Genomic DNA, 13,692 nt, shown 5'->3' on the forward strand with positions numbered 1-13,692 from the left:
CTGCACTGTTATAGTCTTTATATTTAATCACTGTACATCTATCTATCTATCTATCTATCTATCTATCTATCTATCTATCTATCTATCTATCTATCTATCTATCTATCTATCTATCTATCTATCTATCTATCTAATATTAATATGATGAGGTCCAGTTAACAGCTAAAACAGGTAGAAGTAATAACTACTTTTTACTTAAGTACATGTCAGAGCCAAGACTTCTTTACTTTTACTTAAGTAAAAAGGTATAATCAGTACTTTAACTTTTACCCGAGTATTTTAAAACAAGAGTATCTGTACTTCTACTTAAGTAAAGGATGTGTGTACTTTTGCCACCTCTGGTTCAGCCATGCTTTTATTGTTTATTTTAGCCAAGAATGCATATATCCAGAAATCATGCAGACATGCAGCATTTTAAAGCTGACCCAAAAACAGAATTATAGGCGTTTGGGGCAATTAACATTTCAGAGCCTAATAGTTTAATCCTTTGTTGGCACTTTATAGAAAGGCTATGCCTGAGTTCTGTGACAAGCCATGTGGGAGAACTGAAAAGTTACAGAATACCAAAACTTGCAGCTTTCTGTTATTTTAATGTACCAGAGGTCAGAAAACTGTGTATGAAATGAAACAAACTGCTGAGCTCCACAATGATGTTTTCAACCTGTCAGGCAGAAATGCAATTCAAACATAAACAAATACTGGGCCTGTCCTAAAATCTAAGATGACATTTCAATATTCATAATAACTAAAAGGAACATCATTTATGACATGTTGGAGCATTACTGGGAACATCTACTCTAGGAAGGATGTCAAGTACGGTGTCATATGGAATGTCATTGATAAGAAACTGAAAAAAATAATTTGCTGAAATCACCTAAGACAAAACTAACCCTTATAAGCAATGCAATAATCCTTTGATGTCAATGATCCTTCCTGGAAAAGATAGTCACCACCTGACTATTTAAATATTATTTTCAGCAGCCACTGACAGCTGGTCAAGAGGATAGTTTAATGTTACTGTAGGGACAAGTTGTGCATAAAAGTTAGCCCAGTTACCCTTAATCAGGCCCATCTGTTCTTTATGAATACAGGTTTTTTTTTTTTTTTTTATCTCTGAGTTTATATTTGTGTTGTCAGCAGGGACGTGGGAAGGTGTTTTACATTTTGGGGGTTCTAGAATTTTAAGCAGCAGACATGTGTGTGCTATATGGCATCCCACTGAGAATGCTAGTCAATTTATTATTTTTTAAAACAGAAGGCCTTGTTTATTAATCTTAACTTTTTTTAAAGACTGATTTAATTTGTATTCTTTGTGCACACATTATTTCCCATAACATGCGAATGAATGAATACACATCTAAGAGCAAGAATGAATGTTCAGTGTTCTATCTGTCTGTCTGTCTGTCTGTCTGTCTGTCTGTCTGTCTGTCTGTCTGTCTGTCTGTCTGTCTGTCTCTGTCTGTCTGTCTGTCTGTCTATCTATCTATCTATCTATCTATCTATCTATCTATCTATCTATCTATCTATCTATCTATCTATCTATCTATCTATCTATCTATCTATCTATCCAGCCATCTAGAATTTCTAGCTAATTTGAAAGAAAAAAAGCTTTTGTAACAGAACAGCAATTCAAGCAAGTTTTGCTTTTCAGTGTGTAATGCTTTACTTGTACTAAATCTACTATGCATATACAACCCCAATTCCAAAACAGAGTGGAAAAGTAAGTGGTACTTTCAAAAAAGAGCTGGAAGAACATTTTGTCAACAGGTCAGTAACCTGATTATGTATAAAAAAAAAAAAGAGCATCTTAGAGTTAGAATAAACAAGGGACAAGGCTAAAATACAATATTGGATGCCCGTAACCTTTAGACCTTTAGATGGCACTGCATTAAAAACATGCCTCATTCTGTGATGGACCTCTGAGTGATCCACACGTTATTATCTTTTATGCGATGGAGCCACTGGAGCTGGGTGTGGTCCAAACAGAGAGTGAAGGCTCGTCCCAACAGTGGGGACCACCCACTTGATAGCCAGGCACTCCTTCTCTATGGTGCTGTACCAGCTATCCTGCACTTACAGCTCCAGGCAATTCGCTTCAATTCTGGCACGGATTTTGGCCTTACCTCAGGTCCAAGCTCCTTCCTCTCAGAAACCACCATTGCTAGAGACACAGGCACTGCCTCCCTCCATGGTTTCAGGAGGTTGAGGTCATACACCTGAAGTGCATTGCCCCTATCTGTGTGTCTAACTACATAGTCGATGCCTCCAACTTGCTCCTCTAAGGATCCTTGCCCCTCTGCGAGTAGTTTAGACGTAGGTAGTAATACGAGGACTTTATCTCCCTGTGAATATTCCCGCAGCTGTTCGCCCCTATTATACAGCCAGGATTGTGCCTGTAGCAAATTCTCCAGAGTTAGTTGTCCCAAGGTTCCCTAGTTTACTAGGTGAACGTCCTCCCAATTTTCGCAGATGACATCAGGCACTCCGCATGGCTTCCGGCCATATAATACTAAAAAATCCCGTGGAGACTTGCGGGACCTCAACGCTATGCTTTTCTTTCTCGAATTGTACAGTGATGGCCACTAGTGGGTATTTGTGGATATCCCCATGCACACACTTTACCTTCACCCGACGTGCAGTATTCAAAGCTTGCACCGAACCAGGCTTTGGTGGATAAAAGTCTGCCCACAGCCCATATCCACCAATGCCTGGTGTGTAGCCCCTTGGATACTCACTGGTATGCGGTATGCTCTAGCTATCGGAGGGTGGCCTGTGGCTCCACTGAGATCCGGATCATCACCCCAACTCCATCTCCTAGATCAATGCTCCCCGCAATGCCAGCAGACACCTGTGTGGTCTGAGTCCCCCATCTGCGGGACAGAAGTAGGGAGATAAAACATAGGAGAGAGAAGGGGAGGTCCGCGGTGACGAGCGGTTGGCTTCATGAAGATTGGCCTGTTTCTGAGGCAGAAGAACAGGAGGAAAGCAGTAAGGAACAGGGGTGCTGTTCCGGGGTTTGTCCCACTCGCTGGAGGATTGCACCCTTCAGGCACGCTATTCCACCATGCAATCAGCTGGTAGATTTTCTGCCGCTCCAGAAAAGATGGGTGGTGGGAGCTTCTTGCCTGCCTAGCACGCTCTGGAATGCCTTCTGGTCGTCTGCCTGGGCGCGGATCAGCTCCTACTACCGCTGTTCCTGCTTAGCGTGCACCCAAAGGAGGGCCTGGTGTTGGGTCTGCTGGAGCTTAATAAACGCATTTACCAGCTCACCCAACAGCGAAGACTCCACAGGGGCATATCCTGTTTACCTAGTTTCGGCACCAGTGTAGGAGAGCGAACAGTTCAGGGGAACCAATAGAACCAGGTTTCTTGATTAGATTTTTGCACTTGCGCACACACGGACACACATACACGTCTCTGTATCTCTCTCTCCTGCATCCTTCTCTTACTCCTCTTGTCCTTTTCCCCTGCTCACTGCAAAAGAGAACACTGATTAGACACATTCGCAACAGTTGTGGGATTCTTAATGCTTCAAATTAAATCTTTTTGGTTGGGACCTTCCAACTTATCAGTGCTTAGTTTAACATCAATGCTGAAAGATATATATTTAGGTTTTACAGAAGCATTTGCTCCAATTCAGATGATATCATTTTCAAGGAAGCCCTTGCATATTTTAGCAGGACAATGCTAACTGCATTCTGCATCTATTACAACAGCATTTCATAGTAGAACAGTCTGGGTGCTGAACTGGCCTGCCAGACCTTTTACCAATTGAAGATTTTTAGCTGCATCTTGGAAGAAAAGATACACAAGCAAAGACACAGGATGCAGTTAGAATCCTATATTAAACAAGAATGGAACAACATTCCTTTATTAAATCTCCAGGTTTCCTCAGTTCCCAGATGTTTGCAGACGGTTGTTAAATGAAGAGGGGATGCTACATCGTGTTGAACATTGCCATCTGCCAACTATCCCAACTTTTTAAAAACATGTTGTTGCTATCAATTTCTACATTTTTTGAATGATGTTAATAATATTTTTTGAAATAATAATATTCTAAATCTGTGTAACCCTGTAGGTCTTAAACTATTTATAGTTAAGATTGGGGTAGATATATGTACATTTTGTTTAATAATAGAATGTACTGTATTGGTCTTTTCTAGCAAGAAGTTACTATTTAGTAGCAGCAATTTGTCCAATGGACCCCAGGTGCTGCGTTAATGTTGGTTAATATATAAGAGTTGAATTTATTGGTATATTAAATAGTCTCTGGTGCACTGTGGCTATTTTACAGGGTGATGTAATAGCAGTAATTACAAACTTTACTCATTATTGTTTGCTATAGTTACCTGGTATAATTATTGAAACTTGATCTGGCAGTAAGGAAAATCATTACAGCTATTATTGTTCATTCCTTGATGCTAAAGCAGGAAAATATGTTTCCATTTGATCGCAATTTCAATGGGACTCAAATACAGAGCTTGCAACATTGGCCTGAGGCACAGTGGTAGCTCGGTGGTTGAGGCTTTGGCAAACTGCTTAGAAGATCAATTCCCAGCACCACCAAGCTGACACTGTTAGGAATTTGAGCAAGACCTAACTACTTCTCAGCAAGACCTGATCGCCTCTCATCAAGACCTCACTACCCCTCAACAACACCTTACTGCCTCTCAGCAAAGTCTGACTGCCTCTGAGCAAGGGTTCACTATCTCTGAGCATAGTCCAACTCATTTTAAACAAGACCAGACTGCATCCAAGCATGACTTGACTACCTCTCAGCAAGGCTTGATTGCAAATAATAATCCATTAGACTCTACTGAAGCCACTTTGCTTTGGTTCAGTAAGATATGTCAACTGACTATAGAAATAATTTCATTTTGTGTAGACTAGACTGTTGGATGCTAATATGCTGCCTTTGGAATCTTATAGCAGCTGCCTTTAGGAGCTTGATTAGAACACCTCCATATCGATGTTCCCACTCAGTAAACTGTTAGATCTTCCTTCTCTGTACTTATGGATCCACAATGCAATATCTGTTCTATGGTTGGACAAAATAATACTAATGTTGAATATCCTCTTTTATGTTAAATATATATGATATGCAGAGTTTCTTAACATTGGGTACATCCATTAATGACAGTGTGCAGTCAAGCTGACTCTGATCCTACAAGTTTATGTAAAGCCGGATGACCAATTTTAGATAATATCTATTGATGTTTCTTCTGAAACCAGGCTTCAGTAGAAGGGATAAGGTTTACTTAAGGAGTTAACATGATAACATGCCAGAGGGGACATGATGACTTAGTGGAAAGCCTTTTTTTCCCTCTGGGTTTGGGGGTTCAAATTTCTCTGTTTGACTGTGATCTGAGTTTGAAGGTTCATGGGTTTTCTTCAGGTTCTTTGGTGTCCTCCCAATTTGTATGGTGATCAGTATCTCCAAATAATCTATATTGTGTGAACGCGTTTGTGTTTGTGATTGGCCCCTGCTTTTTGCCCGAATTCCCTAGGATAGGCGCCAGATTCCCCAGCAACCAGTAGTAGGTCTAAAACCTTTGGACCCCAGTATATCTTTTCACATTTGGTTAACTCTGGCTGGTTATGTGACTAAGCCACGACACCATGTGAGCTTGGTATAATGTTCTCCTATGAGTATGAATTCCAATCATGATTGGAAATTGAAAGGGTGTGGTGCCTCCTGGAGCAGAAGGCGCAACTGAAATCAATATACTGCGTGATAAGGTGTTTCAGTGGTTCAAAGCTCTTGCTATACAGCTGTCAGAATTTTTATTATTTCCAGTCTTGTTAGGAGTGTGTTTGAGAAAGCAGTGGCACTGGATTTTCTTCCTGCACACACACACACTAAAAATATGACACCTTCTTTTTGCTGTCATCATAAAGTGTGGCCATGGCCTCTCTCTCCCCTGCGGTTGTTTCCTCTTATCCTCTTTTGCGCATCTTGCCAGAGCTCGTACTGCCCCTACACTTACACCCACTACACCCTTCCCACCCTCACACTCGCTCCCCAGCTCTTGCTCTGAAACCAGAAACCAGGACAGAACAGCGCACACAGGGTTAACGCGCAGTCGTGCTTGTGATAGGCTACTAGAGCGCTGGGTTCAGCCGCCTTAAAACAGAGGTAACCAGGCAACTTCAGTGCAGGCTGTGCTACGAGAGCCGAAAAAAAAGAAAAAAGAAAAAATACGGTGGGAAAAAGGATTGAAAGCGCTGAAATCCCGACACAGTTTTTCGGCTGCAATGGGAAGGATGTAGTCCTGATTGAGCCGGCTGTGTCGGGCATGGGAAAGTGGATTACTGCGTTTTCTGAAAGCTGTGGACCGCGCAGGGAGCTCGCATTTGGATTTCTAACCATGCCAAGTATGGAAACCGCACCATCACGCACGAGTTTAAAGGTAAGGACCGGGCAGGTGCGGGTTTCTTTTTTTTTTCTAATTGTTATTTTTTTTTGTGTGTAATTCTTATAAGAATCGTGCACTCTAGTTTGTTGATTTAATTCCTTATGCTGCATTTGATTTTGTATGCATTTAATTATTATGCTAGGGATGTGTCATTCGGCGGCCAGGTTAATATCTGTTAAGTGTCTGTACAAGTAGTTTCCGGAGGGGTTCTGTAAGAACTGATCCCATGCCACCGGTTGACGGTCTTTGCGCGCTCGTGCGAAGGCGTGCTCCGTGTGAGATGCGCGTTTTTTTGCTGCATTGACATGCATCCCGGCTGTACGCTTCTCCAAAACCGGAACGAAGGGGTTGACAAATATATCGTATATATTTGTGAATGTCGCGCGCCCGCACACACGCACTACAACCATTGTCGATTAGGCTTTACGGTTTATTGTCGGTTTTTTCTCAGTGCAGCCCTGCGTTGGATGAAACACCGTTAGAGATCGCTTTGCCTGGTCAGAAAAGTGAGCCGTACGCGTCTGCGTGGTGCGTGCCCGCGCGTGCGAGCGAGTTTCGTGGCCCATTCTCGCGCATTCGACTTCTTCGGAGTGGCACGTAAAGATTTTGCCTGCCCCGGGGAATGGCACCTCTTGAACCTGGAAGACAGGGAACAGGAAGATACGCAAAGTGCGTAAAATATTTATTGCATTTTATTTTGCATTTTATATATATATATATATATATATATATATATATATATATATATATATATATATATATATATATATATATATAATCTATCTCCGCACAGGTGCACTGTAGGACAGCGCCAGTTGAGTAGTGTGTGTGTGTGTGTGTGTGTGCGCGCGCGCGCGTTCGTGCGTGTCAGTAAGCCAGCGTGCGCGAGCGCCTGCAGGGATCCTGTTCTGTCCTCACGTGCGGTCAGCTTGAGCGTAAAGACGAGGGCGCACGCGCGACGCAAACTTGAATTTTTGTCTCCTGATCAGAAAAAATGACTAAAAACAGAGAAAAAGAAATAGAAGCAACAGTTGATGTTTTTTTTTTCAGTTCCGCCCACTTATACGCACCACTATTAATGCATGCAATCGATTCGTCGTACAACAGGTAGGCAACTGCACGCGCGTTAATTCAATGGATTTGCGTTAAAACACTTAGAAAACTAATTACCCGGAAGTACGAATTGACCAATCACGCTGCACAGACATGGTGCAGGCTACTAATCCCCCTCCACCCCCACACACTAATTAAAAGGGTTGTATTGAATGCAACCTACCCCCAGCTCCCTGCGCGCGCAGGTCTATTTGATCTGACAGAAAGCATATCTGCTCCCTCTAAGAGCTTATGCATGTTGGGCAGCAGGGTGCGCACCATGAAACGTTTCGAGGAGAGCAGAAAAAACTCCAAATACGCTCGAGAGCATCACAAACGGTTGATAGTTTCCCCGGTGAGCTCGTGCAGCCTGAAGGATAAAGCGCGTCAGGATTTCCGGTGATGAGGTCAGCAGCAGTGCGTCATCACCACTGCGCGGTGTGATCACTTCTCACTCTTTTATGACTCGTGACATTGAGTTAGGGGAAGCAACACCATGTTATGCAGGAATCTGACTAACCACATCACCGGCTCCTTACTAAGTGCTCACAAGTGAGATATTCTTGGTTCTCACTATATTAATTCCATCTAACTTGTAGATGTAAGCAATGGGCCTCATTTGACACATTTTAGTTGGGAGAGTCACAGCAGTGTCCAAATGTTCAGAATTGTATTTGTATTTCCCAGGTGAGCTCCTGAGTTCACCTTGATGGATAGATTTAAAGTTGTTAAAATATTGAATAAAAAATTTGGTCTTTGCATATTTGAAATAATGCAATTCAATCTAAAATCCATTGCAAAAAAACACTGGAAGCACTCTTTCAAAGTTTAGTTATCATCTTGTCGTTTTCAGGTTGCTGTGTGCTTTGCTATTTTTAATAGTTTTTTTTCTGCGAAAATGCAAATCACATGTGCACTTGGTACTGTACAAGAAGTGACTGACACTTTCAAGAACATGAGTAGAATAATTTATATTTGTACTGGCAGGTGATTTTTGTTCATGTGTTTGGTCAACTAGGCTCTCAAGCTTGCCTTGGTGTACAGTTACTTACCCACTTGGCCAATGTGTCACTATGCAAAATGAAGCAAGCCAACCTCTGACTTGTCCATCTCACACACACACACACACACACACACACACACACCACACACACACACACACACACATAATAAATAATATTTTGTCAGCATGGTCCAATGGTGAGTAATGCAATCAATATGTTAAATCTACATTGTATGTGTTTCTAATAAAATGGCAATTACCCCAAGTAACCCCACCTATGCAGTACATAATCTCACACACACTTACACAGAGAAAGAAAGAATATTTTAAGCTAATTTATTCATCTCTCATGTGATGCCCAAAAGCAGTGCCTCTATGCACCACTGATCCCAATGTGTCTTGTGGCCCCCCTGGTTTCGCAGCTTTAGGAATTGTTGCCTTGAAGAATGGTGCAGCCACACAGTTAACCTCTCAGTCCCAGGTCAGTACCGTGATGATGAGACCTGATGCGCATTGCACATTGACCTTCCCGTCATTGGCAAGTCGTTTGTCCATGGCTGTAATCATAATACACCAAGGAAACAGACTGTCATAAGCACTTATGTCTTTAGCCTTAGGCTATTTCAGCCTAAATCAATACGTAGAGGCAGACTTAACACCACGAAGGATAATCATGGGTTAGCTGGAGTGTTGCTGATGACCATTTCAGTCATTTTGGACACGTTCTACAATAATAATTATTTATTGATTTCTATTTCATTTATGGTAGACCAGTTTTATAGTTTTTTAGCTGTTTTATCAGTCCACATGTATCTGTGCTCTGTATTAGCCTGCCTCTTTACAAGTGCCCTCATTGCAGAGTTTATTATAGGTGGTGTGTTTGAATAGAGTGTCTTGATCCAGTCAGAGGTGGCATCATGCCAGTCGTTGCCTGTTGGCACACTGGCCTACTCACACACCACCTGGCGATCGACAGAAGCAGACCAGTATGGGGTTCCCCCGTCGAGCGTGGGTTCTGTGTTCCGGACTTTTGAGTGTGTGTCGGCGGGAAGGCATCCCCTTCTGCCTGAATAGTCCCAGCAGGCAACAGTGTGTGTCCATGGAGACACGGAACAGTGTGTAAGGGCCTACAAAGCCAACATTGTTTTGCTATCCATACTGGCTTCATTTAGTCATCCTTACAAGCTGGGCTTTGGTTTTTTTGGGGGCTTTATAGAACCAAAAGTGGGGATCCGTGCGAGGAATTGTTTCTGCTGCATTAGCGAGTAAAGCAAAGAGTCGGCTAATGAGCTCCGGCTGCTTTCCTAGAGCCTGAGAACTGAGGAAAACAAGGTTGGATTTTGTTTTGATCCATGCTGTTCTTTTCAGAACCTGGAGCATGACTAATACTTGCCTGTCCTGCTTATTAACAGTCATTTATAAAGCGAGATAAAATAAGAATGAACACTCCTCCCTTGAAAATGGTAGACAAAAAAAAAAAGCAGACTATTCCAAAGCAGTGGCAGATGCAAGACTGGAATTTTCTTGAGCTCAAATGAGATGCCAGTCAAAAGTATATTATTATTTTGAGACACCACAGACTCCAAGATGTGGTCTTGAAGAACCCTCTTTCATGTACATTTTACTGGAGTGCTTTCCTGCATCTGATCTACATGATTTAACTTTTCATGTGAATAAAAGTATTTCCTGAGGGGTGTGTGTGTGTGTGTGTGTGTGTGTGTGTGTGTGTGTGTGTGTGTGTGTGTGTGTGTGTGTGTGTGTGTGTGTGTGGGCATTAAAATCTAATAAGCCATTAATCTAACTTGTTGTGACATTGCGTTGTAGCAGGTAATGTTGCTGCCATACAGGATCGTTACAATCTATGCAAAGTTTCACATGTTCTACCCATGGATTTCGCCTCAGTTCTCTCGATTTCTCCCGCCTCCATAAATATGACAGATTGGCTTATAAATTGCCAGAGAGTGTAAAAATGTGTTCCCAGTGTTCCCTGAATAGGCTCTGGATCAACTGCATCTCTCTGACCCCCAGGATAACATTTTTACTGAATGTATTCAGTATTCCCTGTAGATGACATGCACCAGGGAATTCCTGATCTGCAGGGGAATGCCCAATCTCAGAAATCTGTCCCACTCAAAGCGAAGGCATTGACTAGTGTTCCTCGTCCTACATATTGATCTGTCAGTTCTGGGTGACATTATCTGCTCTTCCTAATTAGGGCTAAAGTCATGCCCTCATCCAGGTGGTGGCAGCTCACAAAGGACAAATACTCATTTAGCATCTAAAGTCTGGGTCGAGGTTAAGCTGCTGCAATTACAACCTTGGCCATTGTTTGTTTTTAATATTATATTTATTTTGCATGCTTTATATTTGAAGAGGCACTGTTGTTTCTTTTGAAAAAGTCTGCATCACTCACATGTGGAGACAATTGATGGGTTTAAACTGTTCTTACTTTGTTCTGTTGTTTCAACCAAGAACACACACAAACATACTGTACACACACATCTTACTATTGAACAATACCTAAACCACCAAGATATAAAACTATACAGAGAGAGAGAGAGAGAGAGCGCAACAAGTACTGAATTTATTTATCATTTATTTCATGAACAATATTTTCTTCTATTTTATGGTTCACTTTTTTCAGCACTTTTTACAGTTTTTGAAATTGAAATTCAGTGACATTTGTCTTCAGGTAGGTTTAGTGCTGATAGTGTGTGTTCTATAGAAAAGAATGAGATATTACTTTGTATAATGTATAATATTTGCTCTGAAGTAGTTGCTATTGTAAGACTTCCACTCTAAAAAATGGCATTTCCTGTTAGGAGAGCAGTGTCAGTGGTTGTGTAAAAACAAGGATGAATATTCTGAAATATTCAAAACTAGATGTTGTGTAATTAGTTGTATTTTTGACACTCGGTTATGAAATGCACTGTTGTCACCATGGTGTTGCTGTTGCTCTGTAGGATGACATATAGGGCTGTAACGGTAAAAAAACTTTTTTTCACGGTTCGGAATGTACCTCGATTTTCAAGTCATGGATCGGTTTCATTTCGGTATGGTTAGGAGGAAAAAATGCAAAACAAAATTGTTTGTCGTTTTTTATTATAGCAGATTATTATTATTATTATTAACATTTGAGATCAACATTTGTACAGTTTACATTTCTAAAACAATTTCTCTCTCTTTCTCTCTCTCACACTTTCCTTTTCATCTGTCTACTCTTTTTTTTGTGTAGCCTCTTATGCTGCTAATTCTTTTGTAATGTACATTGCATTGTTGATCCAAAGACAAAACACTATATAAAAAAAAATATATATATATATATATATATATATCAGTAACAATAACTAACCTCCCTCTCTGTTCACGCTCCCTCACCTCACCACATCTGTCACTGCGGTATGGAGGAATGCTCTGCTCTACTGCCTCCAATCTTCCTCTTAAGAAGAATAGGGAAGAAAATGCTAAGACAAAAAGTCAATGGTTGATAACGCAGTCCGTGATGCATGTCCTGCATGCAAAATAACAAACGTGGAGTGCGTTAGCCGAAATGCAGCATTTGTAACAGTCATAGCGCATTGACTTAAAGCTCTTCTTCTAGCATGCACATTTGCCTTCATACATATAGTCACACTGGACCTGTCTTTCTCAAGGCAAGCTTTTGGTAATGAGCAAGTATTTGGAAGTCACCAAATGATATGTATGCCTTGCTCTGGGACACAACTGTATAATCCACTTTCTTCTGACATTTGGATGCAACTCCCAGAAAGGCACATGACAAATAAATAAAGCAAATTAAAACATCTAACTTTGTCTCTAAGGACATGGGCCATTTATAGTAGTGTACAAAAGCATACAGTGTTGTGCTACTTACTTTTGTTTCCTAAGAATTAGTAGGAATCTCATAGGCAGCAGGATGTCGACAAAACTAAATAGCTCCCAAAGGAGATGGGCTTGAAAGAACAATTCCTTTCTGACTTTGTGAATTGTCTTTAATTAGTTCTGTTCTTATATTCTCTTTTTTAAAGCCGGTTCTTATTGTCATTTACACACAAGGCGTGAGCGAGTACGATCCGAGCTGAGACCTCTCTGCGGTGCCCCGTTGGGTTCTGCTTCAGAGCTGTTTAGTATGCGTGGGCCTCTCTCTGCTCCCATTAAGCAGCTGAAATGAAAAGGCTGCATTTTTCAATAGCCGAGCGAGTGGGATGCAGAGTGGAGGCGGGAGGCAGCAGTCACGATGGCTTTTACACAGAGTGTATGAGGTTAGCCTGAAACGAGCTTCTGTGGCTAGATGTCTGTGCCGGAGCACAGTCAGGTGAGATAAATGAAAGACGATGGTTGATGGATAGCTAAATGATTGGAGAGAAAATTGACTCATGGATGCATGAACATATAAATTCTCTGTTCCTCTGTTTCTTTTTATCTGTCGCACGCTCTCAGATACGCAGGATCAGGTTTTGTTCTATTTGTTCCAATCCAGATTTCTGATGCTGGCATGTGAGCACCTGACTGTGGAGTCTGTCAAATGCTCCCCTGGGCTAAAACTCTGATATAAATTTAAATAGTAATAAAATAGCCATTTGGCTATCAATATCAAAATAAAACAGCAATCTAAACAGTGCCACTCATGAAACAGCTGATGACTGGGTCATGTTTGTTGCATACAAGAGAGATTTTACAGTTATATAAAAATAATGCATCGCAGGCAGCAGTGCATCAGTTTTGTATAATCAGCAGGACCTGGACTGTGTTATTCCGCTTATGCCACAGCAATTTGTCAAAAATTACAATGTTTAGAAAAGGTCAAGCACTTTAGCAGTTCATAGTTAAACTTGTGGAACATCTCAGACAAAAATAATTCATACCTTATGACCAATCAGATTTGATCATTCGACTGTGATATAAACTGCAATAAAACCCTGTCAGGAAAAATAAGCTACATTTGTGAAGATATATTTGTGTACATTTAAACACAGCTTCTTAGTGTGTTGTACAGCCTTTTTCAACATATAACAGAGCATAGGTGTTGGATTCAGTTAGGGTGTTTTAAAAGCATTTTGTTTAAAAGGATTAATTCAAATTTATTTTATTTTTTTTGGAGAAAAATGCTACTCTATGCAGGAACAGAGTTATATGCTAGTATAAATAGAGCAGCAGCTAAGAATAGCATTAAGCTAAACT

General features: G+C 41.1%; 1 protein-coding gene across 21 annotated transcripts in view; it reads left to right on the plus strand.

The window, feature by feature from the left end:
* dab1a (DAB adaptor protein 1a) overlaps nt 1-13,692 on the plus strand; it is a 389,113-nt gene that overhangs the window by 225,996 nt on the left and 149,425 nt on the right. For 5 of the 21 annotated variants that reach the window (XM_083563333.1, XM_083563319.1, XM_083563318.1 and 2 more), the window contains exon 1: nt 6,030-6,410. The exons of 3 other annotated variants lie outside the window; for them this stretch is intronic. The gene's annotated coding sequence lies outside the window, so the exon portion shown is untranslated. Of the gene's footprint in view, nt 1-6,016; nt 6,411-13,692 lie in introns of those variants that run through there. 13 more of the 21 variants (XM_083563332.1, XM_083563317.1, XM_083563336.1 and 10 more) reach the window with 5 other exon arrangements.

This window comes from Silurus aristotelis (genome assembly GCF_946808225.1).
Source record: "Silurus aristotelis genome assembly, chromosome: 15".
In the NCBI taxonomy this organism is placed as follows: domain Eukaryota; kingdom Metazoa; phylum Chordata; class Actinopteri; order Siluriformes; family Siluridae; genus Silurus; species Silurus aristotelis.